Here is a 21,196-nt window from a genome sequence, read left to right on the forward strand (position 1 = left end):
GGCACATTGGATTTATAGTTAGGGTCTAGATAAAAAATAAAAATAAAATAGAAAAATTCCTTCCAGTAGTTCCTTAGAGACAAAGTAAGTTTGTATTTGGTATGAGCTTCCGTGTGCATGCATACTTCTTCAGATACACTGAAACAGAAGTCACCAGACCCTTATATATAGTGCGAGGGTGGGGAAGGGTATTACCATATCCCAGCGTATAAGACGACTTTTGAACCCAGGAAAATCTCGTCAAAAGTTGGGGGTCTTATACGTCAGGTATAAGATCTGCGGTCTCCGCATATGGTGGGGGGGGGAGCTCAAAAACGGCCACGGCCACACCCCTGCCGTATATGGTGACCGTGTTTCTTTCTGTCCAGGGAGTGGGGACGCGTGGGGCTTTCCTCCCTGCACGGAAAGAAAGCGGCAGCCTCTTACTCTCTCTCTTCTCCCACTCGCCTCGGTGCCTGGAACAAGAGAGTGCGAGTGGAGCCGGCTCTGGGCTGCGCTCCCTCCCCATCTCCCCGTCTCTCTTCCTACCTCTCCTCCCCTCCCTTACCGCCTGCCTGTCCTGAGTCAGAGGCCGGAGGAGCCGGTTCCATGCCCGCTGGAGCCTCCTCTCACCGCCACCTCATTCTCCCCCTCAGCGCACAGCTCCAGGATGGACGTTAGGTTTTATCCTTCCGCCCCTACCGCCGTTGGTTCCTTGCCTGGGGCTGACCCCGAGGGGTGGACAGCGGGCAGGCAGATGCAGGGGGAGGCGAGGAGGGACAGGCACAAGGGCGGAGGATGCAAGCAACGGAGGAGGATGTGTTTTCAAGTCTCAGCCCACTACCCCACCCCACCCCACCTCCCCTTATTCCCCACATCATCATCTTCTGAATCATAGAATCATAGAGTTGGAAGAGACCACAAGGGCCATCCAGTCCAACCCCCGGCCAAGCAGGAAACACCATCAAAGCATTCCTGACATATGCCTGTCAAGCCTCTGCATAAAGACCTTCAAAGAAGGAGACTCCACCACACTCCTTGGCAGCAAATTCCACTGCTGAACAGCTCTTACTGTCAGGAAGTTCTTCCTAATGTTTAATGTTGAGGAATGCTGCCCTAGAGGAAACCTCTATGCTGAAGTGAGACATCTCTAACCCTCCAATTGTGGTTGGACACAAAGTAATGGTAAAGGGACCCCTAACCATTAGGTCCAGTCACAGAAGACTCTGGGGTTGCAGCGCTCATTCTCGCTTTACTGGCATCGAAACGCTGTTTACCTTCCTGCTGGAACGGTACCTATTTATCTACTTGCACTTTGATGTGCTTTAAAACTGCTAGGTTGGCAGGAGCTGGGACAGAGCAACGGGAGCTCACCCCGTCGCAGGGGATAATGGGAGTCTTATCTAGTTGGACACACTTTCCCCTTTTTCACCCTCTTCTGAAAATGCTGAATATCTGTATTTCATTTCCTCCTTCTTCCATGATCTCCAAGATCTTCCTGATACAGTTCAGCTGCACACATTCCCAAATCATCCAGCACCATTTATCGTATTTCATGCTCCATAGGACGCACCTCATTTTCAGAGGTGGAAAACAAGAAAAAAAATTTTTTTCTGGTTTTCCTCCTCTAAAAGGCTGGGATGAGGGGTGGAAGGAGCTCCCTTCCATCCCTCCTCTCGCCTTGCTGTAAAGCAAGCAGACCTTCAGGACAGCCTCAAGAAGGAGGGAGGGAGGGAGGGAGGGAGGGAGGGAGGGAAGGAAGGAAGGAAGGAAGGAAGGAAGGAAGGAAGGAAGGAAGGAAGGAAGGAAGGGTTGTGTGAGAGAAAGAGAGACAAGGAAGGAAGGGGTGGAAGAGAGAGGAGGAGAGGGAAGAGAGGGAAGGAAGGAAGGGGAGAGAGAGAGAGAGAGAAGGAAGGGGTGAAAGAGGGAGGGAGGAAGAGAAAGGGAAGGAGGGAGGTAAGGGGTGAGAGGGAGGGAGGGAAGAGAGAGAAGGAAGGAAGGAAGGAAGGAAGGAAGGAAGGAAGGAAGGAAGGAAGGAAGGAAGGAAGGAAGGAAGGAAGGAAGGGGGCAGGGCCGTCTTAAGCATATCCGGCGCCGTGGTCCGAAGATCCCTCCGGCGGCCCCCCCTTTCCCTTTTTTTTAGGGAGCTGACACCACACTTGCATATTATCTCTGCTTGGGAAAAGAAAACAGGAAACATAAACAAACTGCTTTTGGTTCCCGTTTATTGCATGAGTAGCAGGATCTTTTTAGGATTCCAGTTTTGACAGTGTCAAAAGCCATCTATTTCTCTTATTTGACCAGTTTCAGCTAAGAAATAAGCCTTCAAATTCATCAAGCTTCTGCAGTCAAAAGGACAGGTCTGCTTCCTACACTTGTTATAATCAAGGCTTTGTGCATTGCACAATTTTTGCCACAATATGTTATCAGGCATAGAATTTAGTACCTCAAGTTTCTCAGGTTTAGTCTTTTTAAAAAGCAAGTGATTGGCCCTCATGATAGTGAAGAAATGCTTGAAAGTGTGAAGGAGCATCTGGTGAAATCTCAGAAGCTTTCTGAAAGCTTCTGGGTGGGGGAGGTGGTTTTATTGGCCTGCATATTATTTTGTAGTACATCTGTTTTTAATAAAGAGTGTACATGCAGGGCCGGTGCTAGGTTTTTTTTGCGCCCAAGGCGAGATCACCTACCCCCCCCCCCCCCCGTTTTAACTACAGAACTAAAAAATGACTAAATGTGTAAATTTCCAGGGTGGAGATAACCTTAACAGATTTGCACCATCTTGCACCAAATTGCTAATACCCCAGAGGACAGGATCACACTTCAAAATGACCTTAACAGATTAGACAACTGGGCCAAAGCAAACAAGATGAATTTTAACAAGGAGAAATATAAAGTACTACACTTGGGCAAAAAAATTTGAAAGGCACAAATACAGGGTGGGAGATACCTGGCTGACATGAGTCAGCAGTGTGATGCAGCAGCTAAAAAAGCCAATGCAATTCTGGGCTGCATCAATAGGAGTATAGCATCTAGATTCAAGGTAATAGTACCACTGTAGTCTGCTCTGGTCAGACCTCACCTGGAGTACTGTGTCCAGTTCTGGGCACCACAGTTCAAGGAGGATACTGACAAGCTGGAACGTGTCCAGAAGAGGGCAACCAAAATGGCCAAAGGCCTGGAAACGATGCCTTATGAGGAACGGCTTAGGGAGCTGGGTATGTTTAGCCTGGAGAAGAGAAGGTTAAGGGTGATATGATAGCCATGTTCAAATATATAAAAGGATGTCATATAAAGGAGGGAGAAAGGTTGTTTCCTGCTGCTCCAGAGAAGCGGACACGGAGCAATGGATTTAAACTACAAGAAAGAAGATTCCACCTAAACATTAGGAAGAACTTCCTGACAGTAAGAGCTGTTTGTCAGTGGAATTTGCTACCAAGGAGTGTGGTGGAGTCTCTTCTTTGGAGGTCTTTAAGCAGAGGCTTGACAGGCATATGTCAAGAATGCTTTGATGGTGTTTCCTGCTTGGCAGGGGGTTGGACTGGATGGCCCTTGTGGTCTCTTCCAACTCTATGATTCTATGATCTACCTATGCATGCAATTAAGCAAACAGGGACTGACAGCACAGCACAGAATTCTGTTTCTATAGAACTAATGGGTCAATTTTGGCAAGGAAAATGGATAAAAATCTAAAAGGCCTATGCGGAGAAGTGGAAGAAAACCCAACTAAAGCATCCTTTCTTTGTCAAGATTTGTGTGTTTTTAATTAGCTAAGATTCATTAGGTTCATTGTCTCTGGCAACATTTTATAGAAAGATCACAACATACAAATTGAAAAGCTTGGTTTACATTTAATTAAATACAAATATTTGTAAAGAGTTAGGTTAGCTCCTCCAATGACATTCTTTTCTTGTACTTTTCTTTCTGCACTCTCAAAAGCTTCATTTTATTTTCCCACATTTAACAAGTCCTGCAACTAAGACTTGGCTTTCAACAACAATTATAAGATAGAAATTATAAAATGTCAATTATAAAATGTCATTTGACAGAGATATAGCAGTCATGTCTGTAAACATTAAAGTCAAAAGTAAAGAATGGCAAAAGGTACTTTCAAAGTTCATATGGCAGGGAGGAAAAGCCCAGAATAAAATATAAATTTCTGACAGATAGTAAGGAAAGAGGGGGCTTTTCCCTGCCAGATTTAAGGATATACTATGATGCAGCTACCTTTTGTTGGTTAAAAGAATGGTGTTTGTTAGACAATACAGATGTGTTGGATTGGAAGGATATGATAATGTATTTGGATGGCATGCGTATTTATGGTATGACAAGGTCAAAAGTCATAAAGGATTTAAAAATCATGTAATTAGAAAATATTTGTTCAATGTTTGGAATAAGTATAAAGACTTATTAGAAAGGAAAACACCCCTTTGGATTTCACCGTTAGAAGCAAAGGCTCAAAAGAAGTTAAATATGGAGACCAGATGGCCAAAATATAGAGATATTCTGGTGGAAGAAGGAGACCAGTTTAAACTAAAGACATATGAAATGTTAAAAAGTAATTTAGATGACTGGCTCCAATACCATCAGATAAATGAATTGTATAAGATGGATAAGAAAAATGGTTTTCCATTAGAAAAGTCCAAGTTGGAGACGGAATTATTAGAGCCAAAGACAAAAAACCTCTCCAGAATGTATAGCTTGTTGCTGCAGTGGCACACGAAAGACGAACAGACAAAAAAGGATATGATAGATTAGGCAAAGGATGTGGGTCATAACATTATGATAGAGGATTGGGAAAGGTTATGGAAGAAGAACATGACTGCATGTACTGCATGTACTGTCTTAAGAGAAAATATGATGAAAATGATGTATAGATGGTATTTAACACCAGTAAAACTTGCTAAGATTCACCATAATCAAGACAACAAGTGTTGGAAATGTAAAAAGGTGGAAGGAACATTCTATCACATGTGGTGGACATGCCCATTACTTAAGGGTTTCTGGGAAAAGATTTATAATGAATTGAAAAAAAGTGTTGAAAAACACTTTTATTAAGAAACCAGAATCCTTCCTATTGGGCATAGTAGGAAAAGAACTGCCTATGAAAGATGTAAATCTGTTTTTATACGCCACAACTGCAGCCAGAATATTGCTAGCAAAGTATTGGAAGACACAGAAGATACCTACAGTGGAAGAATGGCAAATGAAGATGCTGGACTATATGGAACTTGCTGATCTGACCGGAAGACTACGTGACTGGGGAGAGGAGAAGGTGGAAGAGGAATGGAAGAAATTTAGAATTTATTATAAAAAATATTGCAGAATTGATGTATTAGGAGAATTATAAGCAATTGTGAAGTTGCAGGTTAAGAAATTAAGTGAGATCTAATTGAAAATAGGTTAGAATATTATAATGAGTTGTAAAATTGAGAAAAGGATGTTGTAATTAGGTTTGGAAAATAAGATATAGAACTTGCCAAGAATGTTATACAATGAACCGTTAGAAAGGGGACTCGGGGAAGTCCCTTACCAAAATGAGATAAAATGGAATGTATATGTTGTTCCTTTTTTTCTTTAATCTTTCCTTTTTTATTTTTGTTTTTTGTTAATATGGATGTTATAACAATGTATAATTATATGGAGGATACTTTTTTCTTTTTATAAAATTTAATTTTATAATTTTTATTTTATAAAATTTAATAAAAATTATTTTCTTTAAAACCAAAAACATTAAAGTCAAAAGTATGCACCCTTTGGTCCAAAATACAGCAGAAAGCCATACATCTGGCTATGATACTGCCCAAAAGCAAAAAAAAAAAAAAAAGTTAGAAGAATTATTCCAGTTGCATTAATATGCTCACTTTACAGGGGAGATGGTTCAGTGTATCTCAACATTTTTATTTCATTCTATAATTAAATAAAGCGAGGTCTTTGCTTCAAATTACACCAATGTAATCTGCAAGATTTTAGACAACAACAGGACTCAGGGCAAGAATTAAGTGGGGAAGAAGGGATTCAAGGATTCAAGTCACTTGACAAGCAATACACTCAATGCAACATGGTAGGGCACCATTCTTGAGCCATTTTCAAGGCTGCATGTTGGCATTACAAAGTAGACATTAGTTTGCTAGAGAGACGAGTAGCTATAACATGTCCGAACCAGCCAACAGGAAGATCATCGATCTTTTGGTCACCAGCCAGCACATCATTCAAGGCCATGTAAAAAGTCTTCCCATTCTACAGCCAGACAAATTGCCAAGCGCCTTTCTAAAACAGGCAGTAAGTGCCCTTAGGAAACTCCTTTCATAGCCATTATTTTCACTTATGCCCAGCCTTCAACAAGCTCAACATTGCAGATATCAACCCCCCCCCATTTTTAACTCGCAACCTCCCTGCAAGGTAGCATTAGGTGAGTCAGAGAGGATGACTGGCCCCAAATCAAAATAAAAAAAATCCTTCAGTAGCACCTTAAAGACCAACTAAGTTTTTATTTTGGTATGACCCCAAATCAGCGAGGGATCTTCACGGCTAGACAGAGATTTCTAGCAAAGCACCACCGGACGAAAGGGAGTCCGGGGAAGCTCCTCCAAAAACCCCTCCCTGGCCTGGCAAGGCGGTCTCGCGGCACCCGGAGGCGGGCTGAGGATGGGCGCCCCAACAAGCCCTTCTCCCGCCCGCTGCCTACCTCTGCGGGTGAAGGTGGCGGTGCTAGGCAGAAGCACGGGGGAATGGCAGCACTGGCACAGGACGGCCTTGCGGTTCCGGCGCAGCGGGAGAAAGAATCTCCCGCCGCTGAGCTGGACTCCGCCCCTTCCCTTCACGCTGCCCAAGCAGCTGAGTACTTCCCGCGCCCCCAGTGGCAGCTTCAGGTACTGCAGGGCTCTTTCTGAGCTCTGCTCAGCTCTCGGCTCTTCCCTGGAGTCCCGGACGGCTTCAGCTCAGCCCGGACTCCCAACCAAGCGCCCTCCGGAGCTTGGCGCCCTGGCGCATTGCGCCAGCCAGCCCAGCCCTAGGGCCGGCCCTGGAAGGGGGTGAGAGAGAGTGAGAGGAGAGAAGGAAGGAAGGTGAGAGAGAGAAGGGGTGAAAGAGGGAGGGAGGAAGAGAAAGGGAAGGAGGGAGGGAAGGGGTGAGAGGGAGGGAGGGAGGGAGGGAGGTAAGAGAGAGAAGGACGGAAGGAAGGGTGGGTGGGAGAGAGAGAGAGAGAGGAGAGAGAAGGAAGGAAGGAAGGAAGGGGCGTGAGAGAGAAAGAGAGACAAGGAAGGAAGGGGTGGAAGAGAGAGGGAAGAGAGAGAAGGAAGGAAGGAAGGAAGGAAGGAAGGAAGGAAGGAAGGAAGGAAGGAAGGAAGGAAGGAAGGAAGGGGGGAGAGAGAGAAGGAAGGAGTGAAAGAGGGAGGGAGGAAGAGAAAGGAAAGGAGGGAGGGAAGGGGTAAGAGAGAGGGAGGAGGGAAGAGTTTCTTTTTTATGTTTATATATTTCTTGTTATTTTTGGAAGTTGTGTATTATTTTTCTATTAATTATCTATATATTTTCTTTTGAAGGATTCTTATATTTTTGTTGAGTGATGGATTTTTCTTCTTCTATTTTTCTTTTTTGTCTTTTTTGTCTATTTTAAATTTTTAAAGAATTTAAATGAAGCTTATTTTATTTAAACAACAACAACAACAACGGCTGGTTGTAAGTCACTTTGGGCTGCCCTGGGCAAGAGAAAGCTACTAATAGATCCATAAATAAATAAAACAATTGTAGTAATAATTACACAGGCTGGGGGGGGGGGAAGGAACCCCACCCATTTCCATAACAATCTTCCCAATCCCTTAAATCCCACAGATTTAAGAGATCAGAAATAGTAGGAATAATGGAAACCTGGTGGAATGGAGAGAAAGAGTTGGGCACAGGTAGGAACCCTTAGATCAGGGGTGTCAAACTCAATTTCATCGGGGGCCGCATCAGCAGTTTGGTCACCCTCAAAGGGCCGGTTGTATCTGTAGGACTATGTGTCCACTGCCTTATGAGTTTGGGCTGCCTCGATTACTGGGAATGGGCAAAACTCTGACTCCCTTTTTACGACACCTGTATGGTTTCATGTGTGTTGCTCCCATCAAGTGAACTTATACAATTTCCTCATATTGAATCAACCCATTAATTACAGGGGTGGCCAAATCCCAAGAAAAATAAAAAAATTCCTTCAGTAGCACCTTAAAGACCAACTAAGTTTTTATTTTGGTATGAGCTTTCGTGTGCATGCACACTTCTTCAGATGTATGCACACGAAAGCTCATACCAAAATAAAAACTTAGTTGGTCTTTAAGGTGCTACTGAAGGAATTTTTTTATTTTACTTCGATCCAGACCAACACGGCTACCTACCTGTAACCAAATCCCAAGAGACAGTGATCTACTTTCAGAATTAAAATCTGGCAGTGATCTACCCCCATTTTTAGGGGTTAAGCTCAAAGTTGTTGAGCTTTTTTTACGGAGAAGGAAAGGGGGTGGATGATGCAGCCTGCACGAAGAGAAGACAGGGGTGTGGGGTGAAGGGTGGTGGGAAATGCTGCCTGCATGGATGGAAAACTGGGGTGTGGGGTAAGGGAGGGAGATGCTGCCTGCAGGGATGGAAGACTGGGGTGTGGGGCAAGGGAGGGAGATGCTGCCTGCAGGGATGGAAGACTGGGGTGTGGGGCAAGGGAGGGAGATGCTGCCTGCAGGGATGGAAGACTGGGGTGTGGGGCAAGGGAGGGAGATGCTGCCTGCAGGGATGGAAGACTGGGGTGTGGGGCAAGGGAGGGAGATGCTGCCTGCAGGGATGGAAGACTGGGGTGTGGGGCAAGGGAGGGAGATGCTGCCTGCAGGGATGGAAGACTGGGGTGTGGGGCAAGGGAGGGAGATGCTGCCTGCAGGGATGGAAGACTGGGGTGTGGGGCAAGGGAGGGAGATGCTGCCTGCAGGGATGGAAGACTGGGGTGTGGGGCAAGGGAGGGAGATGCTGCCTGCAGGGATGGAAGACTGGGGTGTGGGGCAAGGGAGGGAGATGCTGCCTGCAGGGATGGAAGACTGGGGTGTGGGGCAAGGGAGGGAGATGCTGCCTGCAGGGATGGAAGACTGGGGTGTGGGGCAAGGGAGGGAGATGCTGCCTGCAGGGATGGAAGACTGGGGTGTGGGGCAAGGGAGGGAGATGCTGCCTGCAGGGATGGAAGACTGGGGTGTGGGGCAAGGGAGGGAGATGCTGCCTGCAGGGATGGAAGATGGGTGTGGGGTAAGGGAGGGAGGGAGGCTTGGGAGGCAAGCTGTGCAGCAGCCAGCCATCTGGCAGGCGAGCAGGGAAAGGGGAGACCACTGGCTTTGTGGCTGGCTTTAAAGCAGCAACGGGACAGGAGCCTCCTGCACGGGTAAGAACTCTTTGCCGGCAAGATGGAGGCACACGCGGTCGTGCGCGCACACACACACACACACACACACACACCAGCTCTTTGTCGGCAAGAGGGAAGGAGCTCTCCTTGCAATTGCCCATTGTTATTGAGATTTTGGGAGGGGGAGAAAGAGAAGAGTTGGAGAGCTTTCCCTTTTAGGCTGCCGACCTCTAAGGAACCCAAGATCTACCCACGATCACCAGAAACTTTTTGCACCTTCTGGCTGGGGAGGCTCCCCTGAATTCTCCAGCGGAGAAAAGAAATACCTCTGTGCCGCTACCACCGGCCTCTCGCTCCTTTTCCACGTCCGGCCGCTGTTCCCCTCAGGCTCAGGACGCTGCTTCTCAGGCTCCGCTTCAACTCCCGCGCAACCGCCGGAGCTGGGGAAAAACTTTCAGCCAATGGGCTGCCTCGCTCCGAGATTAGCAGCGCCACTAGCCAATGAGGCCTCGAATTCAACTTTGTGTCCCGCCCTTTCCTCCGGAAGCGGCAGTCAGACGACTGCGTGGGTGAGCGAGCGGCCAGCGGCCGCGCGGCCGGTGGGCCACATCGTGAGGTCTGGCGGTGGGCGGGCGGCGGGCCACATCACGAGGTCTGCCGGGCCGGATTAGGCCCCCAGACCTTGTCCTTGACACCCGTGCCTTAGATGCTTCGCCAGAGAAACACAGGCATGTGGGTGAGACTGTAGTTGCCAAGACAAAAGCTGCTAAGGGTGGAAATAATAAAGGGGGCTTCCTCCCTTTCCTCTTTCCCCCAATGGTTAGACTCTCTATAACAGCCCCCAGCGCCCCATGCAGGAGCTGACCTGGGACTTATGGCAGGGCAAAGACTGAGCTTCAAGGGAGGAGAGGGTGGGTGGATCAGGCCTCCTGTTCAGGGATCTCTCCCTGGTCTACTCGAAGGAGATTCCTGGGCAGGAGGGAGAAGTCAAGGCAGGCAGCCCCCAAGTCTCTCTCTCTTTCTCCAAGATGGCTTTGATTCCTCCCCCAGGGATGCTTCCCTCCCTCCATCCCTCCGCCCCCCCACTTCCTCTGCCCTCCTCCCTCCGCCCCCCAAGTCTCCCCTTTGCCCAGAGGCCCCCCCTGGCAGGCTCACCCTTCGCCAAATTCCTCCCAAGCGCCCCCACCTCTCCATCCGGAGGGGCCTCGCCGGATGAGCAAGGAGGGGGAGGGGAGGGGTATCTATCCTCCCATTTCATTTCCCTCCCCCCGCTCGCTATTCTATTCTGATTTCCTTTCCTGTAATATAAAGGAAATTAAGATTGCCGGAAGAAATATCAACAACCTCAGATATGCAGATGACACAACCTTGATGGCAGAAAGTGAGGAGGAATTAAAGAACCTTTTAATGAGGGTGAAAGAGGAGAGCGCAAAATATGGTCTGAAGCTCAACATCAAAAAAACCAAGATCATGGCCACTGGTCCCATCATCTCCTGGCAAATAGAAGGGGAAGAAATGGAGGCAGTGAGAGATTTTACTTTCTTGGGCTACTTGATCACTGCAGATGGTGACAGCAGTCACGAAATTAAAAGACGCCTGCTTCTTGGGAGAAAAGCAATTACAAACCTAGACAGCATCTTAAAAAGCAGAGACATCACCTGGTTTTCCCAGTAGTGATGTATGGAAGTGAGAGCTGGACCATTAAGAAGGCTGATCACCGAAGAATGGATGCTTTTGAATTATGGTGCTGGAGGAGACTCTTGAGAGTCCCATGGACTGCAAGAAGATCAAACCTATCCATTCTTAAGGAAATCAGCCCTGAGTGCTCCCTGGAAGGACAGATCGTGAAGCTGAGGCTCCAATGCTTTGGCCACCTCATGAGAAGAGAAGAATCCTTGGAAAAGACTTTGATGTTGGGAAAGATGGGGGGCACAAGGAGAAGGGGACGACAGAGGACAAGATGGTTGGACAGTGTTCTCGAAGCTACGAACATGAGTTTGACCAAACTGCGGGAGGCAGTGCAAGACAGGAGTGCCTGGCGTGCTATGGTCCATGGGGTCACGAAGAGTCGGACACGACTAAACGACTAAACAACAACAACAACAATATAAAGGGCTGGGTGCTCTCCACTGACGCGAGGCGCCCCCCCTCGCCTGATCCACAGAAGGAAGGGGGAGGGGGAGCACTCCCCTAATTTCCTTTCATCCCCCCCCCCGCCCCAAATCCTGCCCTCCCTTCCCAGCTGCCCTGTTTGCAGATTCAGGGGGAGAAAAAGCGCATCCTTCTATCCCCCCCCCAAATATATATACATATATTGCACCTCTTTTTCCTCCTCCTCTGCAGAGCTGCTCCTCTTCCGGGAATGTGGATGGCGGCCCCTCCCCCTCCCCCCTCTCATCCTTCCTGCCTCTCTAGGAAGCGGAGCTCACTGACCCTTGGGGAGGAATGAGTGACGCCTCCCACTCAGAACACACAAATTCTCCTCCTTCCTTCCAAACAAGCTCTGAATATCCTGTTTCTTTCCTGAGAAGGTCCCAGGTTCGATCCCCGGAGGCGGAAGGGAAGGAGACGCCCCCTCCCAAAAAAACCTCCAAAAAAGTCCTCCGGGGCACAGCTTCCACTCCCCCTTTACCTCCTTTAATCCCTTGTCGGGAGAGGGGGGGGTCTGTTCATTTTCACACCCATTTCACAAGGCGGGGGGAAGCAGGGCCGTGGCTTAGGGTGTCCCCGTTACAACAGCCCTGCAAAGTAGACCGGAGTTGTTACACGCGTTTGGGGCTTGGAACAGTAACTTACGACAACCCTAAAGGGTAGTCCAGACTCAGAGTCCTTATTACGGGTACTTGTTAAAAATAGGGGCTGGTGTTTGGACTTGGGCTTTGCTAATGAGGGGGGAGGGGCGCAGCTCAGGGGCAGAGAAGTTGTACCCCTCTTTTGATTCCTCGCTATGAGGGCGAGACCCCCCTCCTGACTCGCATCAGGGTCCTGAAATGCAGGTCAGGCAGCGGCGCCAGTTCTTCTTCCGCTTCCCAGGCAAGTTTGGCTCCCCTCGCGACGGATCCCCCCATGGGGGGGGTAGATGAAGCATAGGATCATAGAGTTGGAAGAGAGCACAAGGGCCATCCAGTCCAACAGAGGGCCATCCAGTCCAGCAGAAGCTTGACAGCCATATGTCAAGAATGCTTTGATGGGGTGGCAGGAAACACCATCAAAGCATTCTTGACATATGCCTGTCAAGCCTCTGCTTAAAGACCTCCAAAGAAGGAGACTCCACCACACTCCTTGACAGCAAGTTCCACTGCCAAACAGCTCTTACTGTCAGGAAGTTCTTCCTAATGTTGAGGTGGAATCTTCTTTCTTGAAGTTTGAATCCATTGCTCCGTGTCCGCTTCTCTGGAGCAGCAGAAAACAACCTTTCTCCCTCCTCTATATGACATCCTTTTATATTTTTGAACATGGCTATCATATCACCCCTTAACCTTCTCTTCTCCAGGCTAAACATACCCAGCTCCCTAAGATGTAAAATTATTCCTATATGTGACAACAAGAGCAAGAATTAACATCAAAAATAAGACAGCAAGGTAATGAAACGTATGAGAGAGAATGGGGGAAATATGTGAAATATATGGACAAGATTTTGGAAACATGAATAAACCAGCAGAATGAAAATAATATCGTAACTAAAACTTAAATTCTTTATTGGCCATTTAAGATGAATAACAAATTAAATGTACAGTGGAACCTCGGTTTATGAACACCTCGGTTTAAGAATTTTCGGTTTACGAACGCCGCGGACCCATCTGGAACGGATTAATTCACTTTCCATCACTTTTAATGGGAAAGTTCGCTTCAGGTTAAGTACGCTTCAGTTTATGAACAGACTTCCGGAACCAATTACACCCATGCTTCGGGGTAAGTATGCTTCAGGTTGAGTACTCCGTGGACCCGTCTGGAACGGATTAATCCACTTTCCATTACTTTCAATGGGAAAGTTCACTTCAGTTTATGAACACTTCAGTTTATGAACAGACTTCCGGAACCAATTGTGTTCATAAACTGAGGTACCACTGTATGATTAAATAAGACAAGTAGATGAAGTCATATTTGATATAAGATGGAAAGACGAAAGTATGAAAAGCTAATATAGACGATTGTTAAAATGCTTGATAAAAGTGGACTTATGATCTAATGTATAAAGAACGTTAAACTGCGCAAGGTAAAGTACGACTTTAAAAAAAGCAGAAGAAGGTAGAGTGGAAGTCACTTTTTGTATTTGTATTTTTAGTTTTATGGAATTCCCCCCCTCCTTATTTGGATGGAAATTTGGTATGTATATACAAAGTCAAGATAAATGTTAAGTGTATGAGTAACAAAAATGGATATGGAAAAATCAAATGAAAATAAAAAAGGGGGAGGTTTAGGGAAGCCCAAGGGACAATGTTTAGGAAAATAGATAAGGTTTAAATTTTTGGATGTTATTTGTTTTGTTTTTATTTTTATTGTTCTTTTTTGGTGTGTGTGTTTTTTGATACGTTAAGTTGGATCAATAGGTGGGTGGATACCTGCCTGACTCTCTCCTTGGTATCCTGGAGTTTCTCAGTGGCAGGGGGAGACTCTGGGGGGAGGGGGGGGAGAAACCCAACTATAAAAGGAACCATCTTCGGCTGCTCACTTCTCAGGGGATTCTCTTGTGGGAGGAGAGGGCTCTTGGGGGGAGGGCAGGAGGAGAAGGAAAAAATGATATGTATGTGTATGTTTTTCTTTTTTGTATTATGTAAAATCAATAAAATATTTTTTTTAAAAAAAGAAAAACTAAATAAAAATTAATGACAGACAAGAAAGATAAAGGAAGAAGAAAATAAAAAGTACTTAAAGTACAAAAGAAAGAAAGAAAGAAAGAAAGAAAGAAAGAAAGATTTTCCTGTTACTGATGTGAAGGAAACTCTCAACTCAGAGAGAAACATTCTAAATGGTTCCACCCCATGGAAGTCGGTAGATGGTTTGGAAAAGCATTCCATAATAACCAAAGCAGATTCCATATTCCTTCTATAATATCTCCGGGCGGGGTTGCTGCTCTTTTCACTGCTGCTGCTGCTGCTGCTCCTGGGCGCACCTTCTGGCCTCGGGGGCCCAGCACCCTTATCAAACTCACTGTTCTAGCACCCGTTAATTTAACGGGCTTCATGATACTAGTATTTATATATATATATATCAAGCAGCAAATAAAGATATAGTCCAGTATTCCTGAGGAATTATTATGATTATGATTATTATTATTATTGAAAAACACCCCAAAACCACAAAAAGAAAATATGGACATACATATACATATCTACATAAATATACATATGTATGTATGTATGTATGTATGTATGTATGTATGTATGTATTACGGCCAAATACCTGAGCCCAACCATCCCAGTGAGCAATACAAAAAAAAGTCTTTCCTCCCATCAAGCTCCAAAGAGATTCTCCGGAAATTGGGATTCTTTTTCTATCCTGGAATTAACAAAATAACAGTCATTCTTGCTGAATCCCAGTGGATTTCCACCCACAAACTCAGCAACAAAGAAATCCAGGACAAAACATTATTGTGATAAATACGCCCTGAACTCTTGCAAGGCGGGGGGAGTGAGATACCGGACAGACACCCAAACGTCTGGTCATTTCCCCCAATGTTCTGAACCTGTGGCTGAGACCTATGGGTTTGGTGGCCCCTTAATTCTGTACAAAGTTGAAGTGGGGCAAGGGTCTCTTTCTGCTGTCCATGATTTGGGTTTTGGTTTTTATGCTGCGTCAGGCAGCCACCAAGATGTCCCTGAGGACTGAGTGCCTTTTGACCAGGCCTTTTGAACTCCAGGAAGACTATTACAGGCCAGGAGATCTCATTGTGGGGGGGACATTTACGCTTCAGCAGTGCCATACACACAAATCAGATGTTCAATTTGTCGCCCCGAAAACGGGACTTATACATTTCTAAGTACATACATAGAAACTCTGGGGAGGGATTTGGGTTGCTCTAATACAGGGGTCAGCAAACTTTTTCAGCAGGGGTCCAGTCCACTGTCCCTCAGACCTCGTGGGGGGCCGGACTATATTTTGAAAAAAAATAATGAACGAATTCCTATGCCTCACAAATAACCCAGAGATGCATTTTAAATAAAAGGACACATTCTACTCATGTAAAAACACCAGGCAGGCCCCACAAATAACCCAGAGATGCATTTTAAATAAAAGGACACATTCTACTCATGTAAAAACATGCTGATTCCTGGACTGTCCGCGGGCCAGATTTAGAAGGCGATTGGGCCGCATCCGGCCCCCGGGCCTTAGTTTGGGGATGCCTGCTCTAATATCATTGTAGACTAGAGGGCTTGTTCCAGGGATCTGCTCTAGTGATGTTGCTTATTTCCCAGAATGAAAAACGAACGGTGGCATCTCCAAATAATTGTCCATACGAGCAGGTTCTTCTGTTTATGGCGGTGAAAGAAACCCCAAAGCACCCCCATGAATCATGATGGGAAGGCTGCTAGGCTCGCCAACAGAAAATAGAAATTATTGTTATTATTATTATTATTATTATTATTATTATTATTATTATTATTATCTGCTCTATGTAAACATATGGAAAAACTTTCTGGCAGTAAGAGCTGTTTGACATTGGAACATTGGTGAACTCTCCTCCTTTGGAGATTTTTAAGCAGAGGTTGGAGGGCCATCTGTCCCGGATGCTTTAGCTGAGATTCTTGCATTTCAGGCTGTTGGACTAGACGACCCTTGGGTTTATCTTCTATCTTCTCCTTTCCACTGATCAAAGTCGTGCTCAAGGTCGCCAAGGGCATTTAGAAGTACCGTAAAATAAATTGACAAACATTAAACTGAATCTGGAGCAGGGCAGATAATTAAAGCAGTCTGCTTCGAAAACCTTAAGGGGAAATCCACTTGAACAAAATGAACCTTGCTGTAATAAAGCAATAAAGGAATTTAAAAGGAACACAGCTAGACTTGGAAGTTGTTGTTGTTTAGTCGTTTAGTCGTGTCTAAATTTGTACAATGTCCTTTATCAAAAGATCACAGGGGTTTTCTACAGAAAAATACAAAATGAGAATTTGTTGTTGTTTAGTCATTTAGTCATGTCTGACTCTTCGTGACCCCATGGACCAGAGCACGCCAGGCACTCCTGTCTTGCACTGCCTCCCGCAGTTTGCTCAAACTCATGTTCGTAGCTTCGAGAACACTGTCCAACCATCTCGTCATCTGTCATCCCCTTCTCCTTGTGCCCTCCATCTTTCCCAACATCAGGGTCTTTTCCAGGGAGTCTTCTCTTCTCATGTGGTGGCCAAAGTATTGGAGCCTCAGCTTCAGGATCTGTCCTTCCAGTGAGCGCTCAGGGCTGATTTCCTTCAGAATGGATAGGTTTGATCTTGCAGTCCATGGGACTCTCAAGAGTCTCCTCCAGCACCATAATTCAAAAGCATCAATTCTTCGGCGATCCGCCTTCTTTATGGTCCAGCTCTCACTTCCATACATCACTACACACCAGCTCCAACTGGTTTACAACTCTCTCCTCCGACTCCTCCCCAGTGCAGCTCAAGCGCACTCTTACACAGAAGTCAGGCAGTGGAAAGGCTGACAAACTCTGCTGTTCTGTCTGTGTGGTCTACAGCTGGTGTACATCCTTTGCCCTCAAAAGCTGAAGCTTACAGGGAGAGGGAGAACGGACCGACCTGAGGCATTGGCATTCTCAAATGCATGTTGTACTGATTGGACAGCTTTAAAGGGAATTGAACAAATTCACATTCAAGGTCATCCATGGCTGATAATCATGACGGCTGTGTCCACTACCTCTGGTATCAAAGGCAGAGATCTTAAGGGTGCTGCTTACATTTCTTCTCCTTTCCTGTTGAGCAACAACAGACAGCCTTTATTTGTTTCGGGTTGCTTTTGTTGTAGATAGCAAGTGGGAGGGAGTGGAATGTGATTGTGTGTAAGAGAGATGATTTTGGCTGGTCACTGATAATAATAATAATAATAATAATAATAATAATAATAATAATAATAATAATAATTTTATTTATACCCCGCCTATCAAAGTCTCCAGGCTGCTGCAAATACTGAATCTGATTCCACAAAATGTGACTTGATGGAGTTTAGGAAACCTCGCTTGCGGCTGCATCAGTCACGGTATCTTGCCATGTGGCATCTAATGAAAGAATAATATGCCTTTTTAAAAAAGTATATCATTAGAAATGTACTATGCAATTTTATGCAAGTGATATGGGTAGATTAATTGCCTAAATCCAGGCAGTAAATGGGTGGAAATGTTGTTAATTGGATCGAGGACAATTATCAACACTTACCTTTCACTCCTCTCGTTCCAGCCAGAAGTCTGCACTTAATGCTCTATGTGCAAGCATTTGGGGGGGGGGGTTGCCCCAAGCTTTCCCCACCAAAATAAAAACAAACCTCACTCTTTAAAGCTGAATTGGAGCAAATGTCCATTTGGGTTTTCTACAGATGGACATTTGCCCCGGTTGATCCTCAAAGAGTGGGTTTTCATGGGGAAAGATCCAGAGCATGGACATGGAGCTTTAAATTAAATTTAAATTTAATTTAAACCATGCTGCGCAGATCGCGTTATGTGCATCCGATGCTGCGGAACCCGGATGTAAACACTTCCGGGTCCACGGCGGTCGCTCGCCGAAGTGGTCGCTCGCCGAGGTAGTCGTAAATCGAGGTTTGACTGTACTTTTCTTAATAAAGGCACTAGAACCGATCGCTCTGGAGTTTTTGACATAATTCTTTGGAATTCCTGCATCTCATGACTCACACAAGCTCTCCTCTGGCTCTGTGGTTTGCAACAAGAGCAGGAAAGGGAGGCCCGTTCACTTCTGCCTCTGCCACTGGCCACGATTGACTTCAGCGTGGCTTAGAGCTGACAGGTGGAACATCCCCAAAGGGAATGGAGCTCTCTGCAGGAAAATTGGTTCCCCATCAAGGGATATGTGGGAGACAATTCCATTGGGGGTTCATTACTAAGGTTCATACCAAATTCCCAAGTGGTCAGACTTTATTCAGTAATGCATTGCATGACATGTTGTTGTTTAGTCGTTTAGTCGTGTCCGACTCTTCGTGACCCCATGGACCATAGCACGCCAGGCACTCCTGTCTTGCACTGCCTCCCGCAGTTTGGTCAAACTCATGTTCGTAGCTTCGAGAACACTGTCCAACCATCTTGTCCTCTGTCGTCCCCTTCTCCTAGTGCCCTCAGTCTTTCCCAACATCAGGGTCTTTTCCAAGGATTCTTCTCTTCTCATGAGGTGGCCAAAGTATTGGAGCCTCAGCTTCACAATCTGTCCTTCCAGGGAGCACTCAGGGCTGATTTCCTTAAGAATGGATAGGTTTGATCTTCTAGCAGTCCATGGGACTCTCAAGAGTCTCCTCCAGCACCATAATTCAAAAGCATCAATTCTTCGGCGATCAGCCTTCTTTATGGTCCAGCTCTCACTTCCATACATCACTACTGGGAAAACCATAGCTTTAACTATACGGACCTTTGTCGGCAAGGTGATGTCTCTGCTTTTTAAGATGCTGTCTAGGTTTGTCATTGCTTTTCTCCCAAGAAGCAGGCGTCTTTTAATTTCGTGACTGCTGTCACCATCTGCAGTGATCAAGGAGCCCAAGAAAGTAAAATCTCTCACTGCCTCCATTTCTTCCCCTTCTATTTGCCAGGAGGTGATGGGACCGGTGGCCATGATCTTGGTTTTTTTGATGTTGAGCTTCAGACCATATTATAGTACAAAATAGTCTGCGCCTGCATATCTGTTAACACACCCCCTATATAGGATATATGTGCCATCTTCCGCCACCTTCTATTATCTCAGCACCTCACCATCTTTTCACCCAGCCATAGTACTTGAAAACAGTTACTCAACCTGAGATTTTTTACTGTATGTGCAGAAGCTTGCCTTTTACCCCGATGGCTAGTTGTTTTTATTATAATATACACTTGGGTTCCTTCTAAAGTGGTTCCTACCAATTTTGGCATCAGGCCGTACTCTTGCATTCATATCAATATTGGCCTTATTTCTGAATCACAGAATTGTGAAATCAATAAAGAATTCCTCAGTTACCATCCTCAGAATATTCCGTTTTCCAGATCCCCTCGCAGGGTCCTCTCCATCTCCCTCTCCTCTTTGCCCAGGGGTCAAATGAGTATCTCTCTTGGCCCACTTGCAGGAGTTGTGAGCTAGACAGTGTATCCTTGGCCCCACCCTCCGCCATGTAGCCTTCTTCCCCAGCTGCTATTTGCAGATTAAATATCTATCCATGTATTTATTTAAAAGTTGTTCCCTGCCTTACCCCACTGTTAGGCCCAGAACTATTCTGCCATGTTAAAAAAAGAAGTCAGGAGTGTAGGACCTAAGTCCCACCCGGGTATTAGGAGAATGGAACCAACACAAAGAGGCAACATGCCAGGCAGGATACAACAAGATTTATTTGTTCAGCATATGCTTAACCAAATGGTGCAGTGCAATCAGCTCGCAACCTGCACACCGAATGGTGGATTTACAATACTTTTATACAGTCACAACAGGCAACACCTTATTTCCTTAACTACAAAAGCACATGTATTCCAAAATGCCAAACTGCCATATGCCCTTCTCCCTTATCTGGTCCTGTGAACCCAGCTTGTACTCCCCTCCTTCTTTACTGGGCGTGTAGGATATAGGGCAGGCATTTGATAACAGCTTGCAAGCTACGCGCCCATGGGCCCCTGCCTTTGTCTCACTTCAAGCCCCTCTATACAATGTGCTGTGTATTTGAATCCTAAATACTATGCAACTATTTTCATATCAATTATGTGTGTCTTAAATAAAAGTATTGGCCCTCCAGGAGAGAGCTAGGGTCAGCCCAGACAAAGGGTGAGAAAATCCCTCCACTCCTCATGGTAGGGAAACAGCAGCGGCAACTCCAGCCGGAGCCAAAAAGGCGCTCAGGCTGGAGACAGAAAGAAAGAGGAACAATAGTGGAAAGGATGGACCCAGATCTATACACACACAAGATGAAAACAGAGAATTAGTATAGAAAGAAGAAGTAAGGATTTAAGGCGGAGAGGCAAGGGGCTGGGAGACCTCATTTGTTTCTGTTTTTGCTGTACAGTATAAGGGACCCAGGTGGCGCTGTGGTTTAAACCACAGAGCCTAGGGTTTGCTGATCAGAAGATCGGCAGTTCGAATCCCTGCAACGGGGTGAGCTCCCGTTGCTCGGTACCAGCTCCTGCCCACCTAGCAGTTCAAAAGCACGTCAAAATGCAAGTAGATAAATAGGGACCGCTACACAGGGCCGTCTTAAGCCCATCCAGCGCCCTGGTGCTAGGTCCCTCCAGCGCCCCCCTCCAGAGCCTCTCCAAGGGCCCGGGTGTGCCAAGCGGACCGCGGCAGCAGCAGGAGGCCACCTCCGAGGACTCCGCGCTGCGCCTCCTCGTTTCCCCAGCGCTGGGTTCAGCTCAGTCAAGCTTCACCACCAGCGCGCACACCGCGGGACCAGCAAGAGCTGCTTGGGCGCTGTACGCACGCTGGTGGCGAAGCTCGACTGAGCGGAACCCAGTGCTGGGGAAATGAGAAGGAACCCTGCGCTCACTTGGCGCCCTTCCAGCGCCCTCCCAGCGCCCGGTGCCGTGGTTCTCCGCGCCACTAGCCTCTATGGCTAGGACGGGCCTGCCGCTACAGCGGGACGGTAAACGGCGTTTCCGTGCACTGCTCTGGTTCGCCAGAAGCAGCTTTGTCATGCTGGCCACATGACCTGGAAGCTGTCTGTGGACTATCGCCGGCTCCCTAAGCCTATAGAGCGAGATGAGCGCCGCAATCC

The 21,196-nt window shown here is 46.4% G+C and overlaps 1 protein-coding gene across 2 annotated transcripts in view; it reads right to left on the reverse strand.

The window, feature by feature from the left end:
• The window catches only part of LOC132591272 (zinc finger protein 91-like), a 56,285-nt gene extending 44,575 nt beyond the window's left edge, over window positions 1-11,710 (reverse strand). The window contains exon 1 of one of the 2 annotated variants that reach the window (XM_060269128.1): window positions 9,652-10,150. The gene's annotated coding sequence lies outside the window, so the exon portion shown is untranslated. Of the gene's footprint in view, window positions 1-9,651; window positions 10,151-11,645 lie in introns of those variants that run through there. The other variant, XM_060269125.1, reaches the window with a different exon arrangement.
• Between the last annotated feature and the right edge of the window lie 9,486 nt (window positions 11,711-21,196).

This window comes from Zootoca vivipara, chromosome 2 (assembly GCF_963506605.1).
Source record: "Zootoca vivipara chromosome 2, rZooViv1.1, whole genome shotgun sequence".
Classification (NCBI taxonomy): domain Eukaryota; kingdom Metazoa; phylum Chordata; class Lepidosauria; order Squamata; family Lacertidae; genus Zootoca; species Zootoca vivipara.